This window comes from Corapipo altera, unplaced genomic scaffold (genome assembly GCF_003945725.1).
Source record: "Corapipo altera isolate COAL_440 unplaced genomic scaffold, ASM394572v1 0, whole genome shotgun sequence".
NCBI classification, from domain to species: domain Eukaryota; kingdom Metazoa; phylum Chordata; class Aves; order Passeriformes; family Pipridae; genus Corapipo; species Corapipo altera.
Window position 1 is genome coordinate 19,537 of NW_020884872.1, and position 8,313 is coordinate 27,849.

Here is an 8,313-nt window from a genome sequence, read left to right on the forward strand (position 1 = left end):
TGATTATTCTGGGACTGACATCCTGAACTTTATCTGATGGGATAAAGTGGCTGGGCTGACAAACACCACTCTGGGGACAAAAAAAAAAAATAATCAATCGAGTTGATTTTGCTGCACTTTTCCTGCAGGAGGGAAAAGTCCAGTAGTGTTGGATGGACATATTGGTCTTTTTGAAATGAAACATTCTCATTTTTTATTGGGTTCTCAGCAGGGTTCTGTGTGTCAAATTCCCCTGGTTTTGTGTTTTTGGAAACATTATAATACAGTGCAGCTTAAAAAGGTGAAAGAGTGGAACAGCTTGATCAACCCAACAGGTAGTGCCAGGATTTTAATTTTTGTTTTGCTTTATTATTTGTTTGTTTGTTTGTTTGCAAGTGGCCTCAAAACCAATGTTTTTTTGGATCCTTCCTTTTAAGAGAGTTTCTAATTTTAAATTCCAAATCTTAAGAGAATTTCCATTGTCTGCACAACAGATACCTGGCCTATGGAAACCTCTGGTTGGCACCATGACCTCCCTATTTTGTTAACTTCACCATCTCCTTCTACACCTGCAACAGGCCCGTGACCCTCCCTCCTGCTTTCCTTCTCCATGGGTAGGAAAGAAGAGGTGCCACACCCCCATTTCCTCGAAGTCCTGTGGGATTTGATGTTTAAAAGGAACAAAAATGTTGTTTGTTTTGCTGCCCATGAGCCAGATGAGTTTAGTTCCAGGTCTGTGACCTGCCTCCTGTCTCGGGCAGGGCTGGGCTCTGGGCCAGACCAGGCTCTGGATGTTTGTAGGGTGCAGGTTGTCTATTTATGGGCACCAATGTCAGCAAGGAAAAGGTAGAAACAAAACAAATTGTTCCCTGTGAGGGTGGGGAGGCCCTGGCCCAGGTTGCCCAGAGAAGCTGTGGCTGCCCCTGGATCCCTGTCCAAGGCCAGGTTGGACGGGGCTTGGAGCAACCTGGGCTGGTGGAATTCTGTGGCAGATCCTTCCCCAGAGGCATCATCAGCCCAGCAATCCTGCAAACCCCAGGCTCTGCCAAAGCAGGGACAGGGATTCCTTCTCCTACCTGCTTTTGAAGGAGCTGAGCGTCCATGTCATGCTGGGAAGCCCTTTGGAATGAGAAGGTCTCAGTTTATGGAAGAGTTAAGGCATGCACGAGATTCCTCTTTAACCTCTTATTCCCAGACTTTTCTTGCTTTCACATATCCCTGGATAGATCCCACCTGGATATATCCCAAAGTGTGAGGAAATCAAGGCTTCTACCCCTCCCCCTGTTTGTGTAAGGAGCTGTTCTGGGGTGTTTGTGGTCACTGTAACACTCCAAGAGCTCCTCCGTGTTGGTTCCCTCTGGCACAGGGGATACAGGGGGGCAGCTGAACCCAAATCCCTACTTTTCCAGCAGAAAAGAGGCTGCTGGAGTAGGACCCACCATTTCCTAAATTGAGGCACCCTGTGATGCAGAGAAATGTGCCCCAGGAGTGGTTTTACTCTTGCAAGGAGGGGGTGACTCCTTAGATTCCCTCCCCTTCGGATCCAAGGGAAACAGGCACTTCTGTCCCACGAGGAACTCTGGGAATTGTGAAACCATTCAAGTGTTTTATCCTAAAAATTTCTCATCCACATGGGACCAGTTTCTTGAGGCCCCGTGGTGGTTCCAGTGCCTGTGGACTCCCCTCTCCAGGACATGGAACAAGGAAAACGTGAGGGTTCCCCAGGTTTGGGGCACCAGGAGCTCTGACCCTCTGAGTCACGGACACTTGGGTGCAGAGGGAGGTAAAACTTGGGCTGTCAGACCCCTGACCCCATGTCAGGGTGCCTGGGGGGTGTTGGTTTGGCCACAGAGCCCCTCAGCCTGCCCAGGGCTGTGAGGGGTGGGGGGACGGGGTGTCTCTGGCTCCAAAATCATTTAAACCCAGAAATGAAAGAAGCTGAGCTCATGTAAAGGGCCAGGTTGTGTTTCTGTCTGATTTGGACAAGGCTCTCAGGCACAGGGTGGGATTCTTGGGGCGTTGGACTGGCTGGTCCTGGGGGGTCCCTTCCAGCTCAGGATGTTCTGTGATTCCATGAACTCTCCCTGTGTCTGTTCCGTGCTCCCCACAGCTGTGAGCAGCCAGCTCCTCACTGCCTCACCTGGGACCTTCTGAGTGCATTCACACCCCGATATTTTACCCTCTGTTTGTCCAGGAATGAGCCCCAGGCAGCAGTTTCCCAGTTGAGACCCTGAGTGTGTGCTCAGGATCCTGGACAGGCCCAGCCAAGGGCGGGATCCGTGTCCATCCCTGGGTGACCCCAGCCCAGCCCTGACCTGAGCTCTCCCAGCAGGGTCTCAGGGAAGCAGAAAGAAAAGATGTTTGCTCAGGTCACTCAGCTGAGCACTGCAAAGCTCAACACCCAGGGAGGGTGCAGGGGATCCTGGAAGAGAGGAGGGGGCAGGAGGGAACTGCATCCTGCTGGGAATTGAAATCAGAGGGGGAGTGCTCAAGTGCTGCATTTGGAAACGAACAGCTTTACCTAAAACTGAAAATAAACCGTTTGGAGCTGCAGAGGTGAGGCCTGAAGCTCTTTTCTAACAAAATGGAAAGCAATAAGGAAATTCATCTGCCCTAAAGCTCCCATGTTGCTGGCACAGGCTGGCTCTGCTCCTCGTCCAGCAGCCACTGCAGCAGTTCCTGAGGGGAGGTTTTCCACTCTTGGTTGTCATCCTGAGAGGGGCCAATTCTGCTTTTTGCCAATGCAAAAGAAAGGCACAGAGACTTTGTCCAACACCTAAATTATTTCACTTGCTGTCTCTTGGAGTCTCTGATGAGCTTATTTGACTCACAGAACTTCAGAAGGTGTGATTTAGGTCTTAGGAAAGGAAGATTACAAAAATGAGCTGGTCCTGAGGTGTTAAATAACATGTAGGCATAATCCAGGTACCCACCAGGGGTAGATAAAACAAATCACAGAATCACAGAGTGGTTTGGGTTGGGAGGGACCTCAAAGCCCATCCAGTGCCACCCCTGCCATGGGCAGGGACACCTTCCACCAGCCCAGGTTGCTCCAAGCCCCGTCCAACCTGGCCTTGGACACTTCCAGGGATCCAGGGGCAGCCACAGTTTTTCTGGGTAACCTGGGCCAGGGCCTCCCCACCCTCACAGCCAGGAATTCCTTCCCAATATCCCATCTAGCCCTGCCCTCTGGCAGTGGGAAGTCATTCCCTGTGTCCTGTCCCTCCATCCCTGGTCCCCAGTCCCTCTCCTGCTCTCCTGGAGCCCCTTTAGGCCCTGGAAGGGGCTCTCAGGTCTCCCTGGAGCCTTCTCTTCTCCAGGTGAACCCCCCCAGCTCTCCCAGCCTGGCTCTGGAGCAGAGGGGCTCCAGCCCTGGGAGCAGTTCCGTGGCCTCCTCTGGACCTGCTCCAGAAGCTCCACATCTCTCCTGTGCTGAGCCCCAGCCCTGGAAGCAGCTCTGCTGTGGGGTCGCAGGAGGACAGAGCACAGAGGGACAATCCCCTCCCTCACCCTGCTGCCCACACCAGTTCAAACCCAAGTTTATGTTCAAACCCAAGTTTATGTTCAAACCCAGCTGGCTGCTGTCAGCAAACTGCCCTGAGGGGCTCAGGTGGTTCCCAAGCTCTTCTGCAGCGTCAGTGGGGACCCCTCCTGCCCCACATGGTCCATCTGTCCCTGCCCCACGTCCCCATTCATTTGCAGGAGCCCCCAGGGGGGTGCTGGGCAGCTCTGGGACCCCAAAAACCTCCCCCGTGTTTTCCCTGGGGTGGCTCCCAATGGCTCCTCAGGCCCTTGGCTGGGTCCTGTGCCAGCTCCTACTGCCCCCCAGCAAACCCATTCCCTGGGGTTTGCCCTCCCCTGGCTCTGCTGACGGGGGGGTTTCTCTTTCCTCTGGACAGTGAAAGGTCTGGTGACCCCCACCCGGCCCAAGCTCTTCCTCCAGGGAAGAATAAAACCCTTCCCACCCAAACCCACAGCCCCCGTGGGCACAGGGGGTGGATTTCCAGCAGGGCTGGACTCAGAGCCACCCCATCTGGGTCTTTATCTGCCCTGTAACCCGAGTTCTGCCGTGACAGAAGGTTCTGCTTCTCCTCTGCCGCAGAAAAACCCAACCGACAGCAACAACCAAAAACAAGCAAAGCCAAACAAGTGTTTTTATTAAACTTGCATGCACTTAAGCCATTGCTTTGAACCTTTACAGCTCAGCACAGTGTTCACTGGCGATGAATGTCTTCATCTGGCTTTAAAAGGTGGGAACAATGTCGTGCACTTAAATCCCTTAACTGGAAATTTCGTGCCTTTCATTTGTTTAGCCACAGTAGAGAAAAGACCAGTCACAAAACTTTCCTCTGGGCTTAAGAAGATTTCTCCTTTGAAGCAGCACCAACAATAATACTGTAATGGAAGTAAAGGCTGCTCCTCTTACCCCGAGCAGATTTTCTGCTGCAGGAACTGCTGCGATGGCGACGACAAAGTCGCTCTCCCGAGCGGGGCCGTTCCCCCACCACTTTGTGTTGAACTTTTCCGAGCAGAGCCATAAATACAGAGATCCCAAAGAGTTAATTTGCGTTTTTAAACCTCCTTCCCAATATCCTCTCTCATTCCTGCATAAAATCCCCATGTCCAGACATCAAATCAGTAAACCCTGTTGCCTGTCAGAGAATACAATGTCAGGCCATTAGTATGTTAATAAGTCCGGAGGGTGACAGGTGGCCTAGTAGACAGCTCAATTAAGCTGCTCATTAAACACACGCTAACGAACAGCCAAGGCAGGGCCTGAACAGCACCATTCTGTAATGACATGATGTCAGAGCGAACAAATGAGGAAAAATAACAAAAACATTACAGCAGTGACAGACGCCACTAATAGGGACCCCTTGCACTACATCAGCCCTCAAATCAATGAGCAACAGGGATCAAAAAACTCGACCCAACATTCTCAGGGGACTCAATGCAGCAAGATTTTTTTGGTCAGGTTTTTTCCTCTCTCTTTTTTTTTTTTTCCTCCCCCTTAACTAAAATTATGGCAAAATATCAGGAATTAATAACGGGCAAGAGGGAGGGGGATGAAGGGGCAGAATTTGCTTCCTGTGAATTTAACCATAAAAACGTGAAAACTGTGAAAGGTGAGGTCTGAATGAAAATCATTATTTAATGGGCTCATCATTTTGATTTGATTGGCATTTTTTGCCTTTATCTTGCCTTTTCCCCCCTTTTCCTGAAGGCCAGGTACCTGCTCTGCCTCCTCGTTCTCCATAGGTCACCCCACCATTTAAGAGAACTTTTAAAGTGCAGATTTGTAGCTATTATTTTTAAAAAGGGGACTTCCAGCAGCTGGTAGGAAAAAAAAAAAAATCCTACTCTTTTCAAGTAAGGAGCTTTCTGGGTAATAAATTCAAGCATCCGACGGGTGCTGAGATGACATTTGAGTCCCTCGTTGCTAAACTAATAGGCTGGTTGACCATTATAAGGTCACGACCTCAGCTCTCATCCTCCTGCAGAGCTGTGTTAAGTTAACAACTGATACCTCGCTGGGCTTCCTGAAAGGTCTGACTCGAGATTCCCGCTAATAACTGGGATGGGAAGTTGTGTGAGGTTGGGTGAATTTGCAGCAGCAACTTTTGGGGGGGGGGGGGGTAAAAAGAAGGCCCCTTGGAGGCTGTGAATAGGCAGGTGTGGGAGCAGCTGCAGCAGCGAGCGGGCCTGCAGAGGTGGGGCTGCCATGGATTTGGGGAGCCCCCTAAGCCAGTGCACCAGTTTAACTGGTGGGTTTAACTGGTCAAACCCAGCCACACGAGTGCCAACAGGCAGCAGAGTGACTTCCCACCGCCCCTCCCTCTGTACCTGCCCGTGCAAAGTGGTTGCAAAGGGCTGTTGCATCAATAATTGATTTTTTCCCAGCCCTTTCGGCCTCCCACAAATCAGGCACCGGGCGCCGGGAAGGGAGGACTAAAGGGTGCGAGTGTGGTGGGTGTTGCTGGGCTGGATCCAGCTGTGCCACAGACAATGATGGGAGGCAGACATCAGATGTCAGATTAGTGTGCAGTGACAAAACAGCCCGGCTTGCCCCAATATGGTGACAAAAAATGAGCACAGCCCAGGGGGAGCTTGGGCGGCACAAAGGCGCTGGCACCGCCTGGGGCACGGCCACAGAGCCCTCCCCCTGCTCTGGAACCCTTGAACTGCTCTCACCCTGACCTGGGGCTGCTAAATTGGGACCAAAACTTGGGTACAGAGCAGCTGTCAATGGCCAGGGGCTGAATTAAGGGCACACAGCTCCGGCTCCACGGTGCCAGAGAAGGAGGGAATGGGAAATGTGGGATAAACCACCCCCTTCTTCCACACTTCACGAAACCTGCAGCTCCAGCGAGGGCAAGGGAGCTGCTCCAGGGAAGAGCACAGCACTTCAGGGCTTTCTTCCTCCAGGGAATGGTCATTACCCCCTCCCAGTGTCTAACATTAATCTGCACACACAAAGTACTGGTCAGACTGGTGCAGGTTGTCTGACATGACCACTGACATGCAGAGGTGCCTCTTGGTTGCCATCACTCGTGTCACTGACCCTGGAGCACTGGTTTGGGTCTCCCAGCTCTTCTCTGCAGCTCTGTCTTGATTTAGGACTCAAAAAAAACCAAAACAGTTTTTCCCTGGATGAGGCAGCTGAGGTTTCTGTGGGTGCTTCAGTCCTGGGGGTAGATTTGGGCACCACAATATCAGACAGTTCTGAAGCTGCTGGAGAGAGTCCAGAGGAGGGACACAGGGATGGGGAAGAGTCTGGAGGATCAGCTGAGGGCACTTGGCTGGTGCAGCTGGAGCAGAGCAGCCCCAGGGCAGAGCTCAGCGGGGGCTGCAGCTCCTCCCGAGGGGCAGCTCCAACCTCTGGGAGCAGGGACAGGACCCAGGGAAGGGCTGGAGCTGGGACAGGGCAGGCTCAGGGTGGATCTCAGCACAAGGTTCTTCCCCCAGAGGGTGGTGGGCACTGACCAGGCTCCTCAGTGCAGGGGCTGTGCTTTTATAGTGTTTGGGCATTTCTTGTGCCCAAATCATCCCCCGCTGGTGCCAACTGCAGCCGAGGTGCTCTGGGCATCATCACATCTCCAAGTGTCCCAGGCCGGGTTGGACGGGGCTTGGAGCAGCCTGGGCTGCTGGGAGGTGTCCCTGCCCATGGCAGGGGGTGGCACTGGGTGAGGTTTAAGGTCCCTCCCAACCCAAACTATTCTGTGAGAAAATAAACCAGGTTTGAAGTGCAGCCCTGGGGTTTGGAGCCCAGACTGGCTGTGGGAGCTGAGCTTTGCTGTCCCAGGCAGTGTCAGTCTGAGACAGAGCCATTAATGCAGGAGTGAAACAAGCCCATTTTGGGGTATTCTGTGTCGGCTCAAAGGATGACACATATCAAGTTTTCCAGCTCTGCTGGGAATTGTCTGCCTGCTAAAATTAAATAAGCAAGGCAAGTCTTTCCAACTTGCTGCTACATAATGGATAAAATATTCCATGTGATTAAAGCCTGGAAAATCAATGCAATCTTTGCAGCATTATTAAGAGGTGGTGGTGCAGTCAGTGCTGGGTGGGCTCCCTGGACACCTGGGCACAAGGTCATTTTTCCTATGTGAGAAGATCCCTGGAATAGCATCCAGGGTGGGCTGGGGACTGTCCTGCTGTCCCCAGAGAGGTCACTGCTGCCAGTGCCCGCTCCACCTGCAGTGTGGGTGCTCCCCAGCTGCTCTCCAAGCTCACAGGGAGCCTCATCCCTTCCTTCTGCCCAGTGAGGACCCTCCTCCCCTCAGCCCTGCCTGTGCCCCCCTGTCCCACACTGGAGGAACCGCTGGGTGTCCAACCCAACCACCCTCCCGGGCACGAGCTTTCCTGGCACAGCACTCCAGAGGGTTCCCTGTGTTTAGTTAAACCAGCAGCCACCAAATGGTTGGAGCCAGGACACGTGGACACGGGAGCAGGAGCACCCAACCTCTATTTCTTACTCCAGCAAGGCCCCGGTTGCTGCAGGACGGGGCTCACCCCAACCTGCTGACCCTGCCAAGTGTTCTTGGCCACTGTGCACAGGAAAAGAGAAGCTCCTGCAGTGGGTTTGCAGTTCCCAGGCAATACCAAGCTGCCAAACACATCTTCTCTTAAATACTTGATCACAGCAACCCCCTGGAATGCTCCAGACTAGGAGAAGAGTGGTTGGAAAGCTGGAAAAGGCCTTGAGGGTGCTGGTGACAGAGGTTGGACATGAGCCCAGGTGTGCCCGGGTGGCCAATGGCTCCTGGGCTGTGCCAGCCCCAGTGTGGGCACAGCCCCAGGGCAGGGACTGTCCCCTGTGCTGGCACTGCTGAG

At 52.9% G+C, this 8,313-nt stretch overlaps 1 long non-coding RNA gene across 1 annotated transcript; it reads left to right on the forward strand.

Annotated features, from left to right (window-relative positions):
• The first annotated feature begins 281 nt into the window (after positions 1-281).
• Positions 282-1,238, forward strand: LOC113943004. Its single transcript, XR_003526151.1, has 3 exons — positions 282-314; positions 474-607; positions 1,175-1,238. It is a non-coding gene; the product is annotated as an uncharacterized LOC113943004 (long non-coding RNA).
• Positions 1,239-8,313: the final 7,075 nt, after the last annotated feature.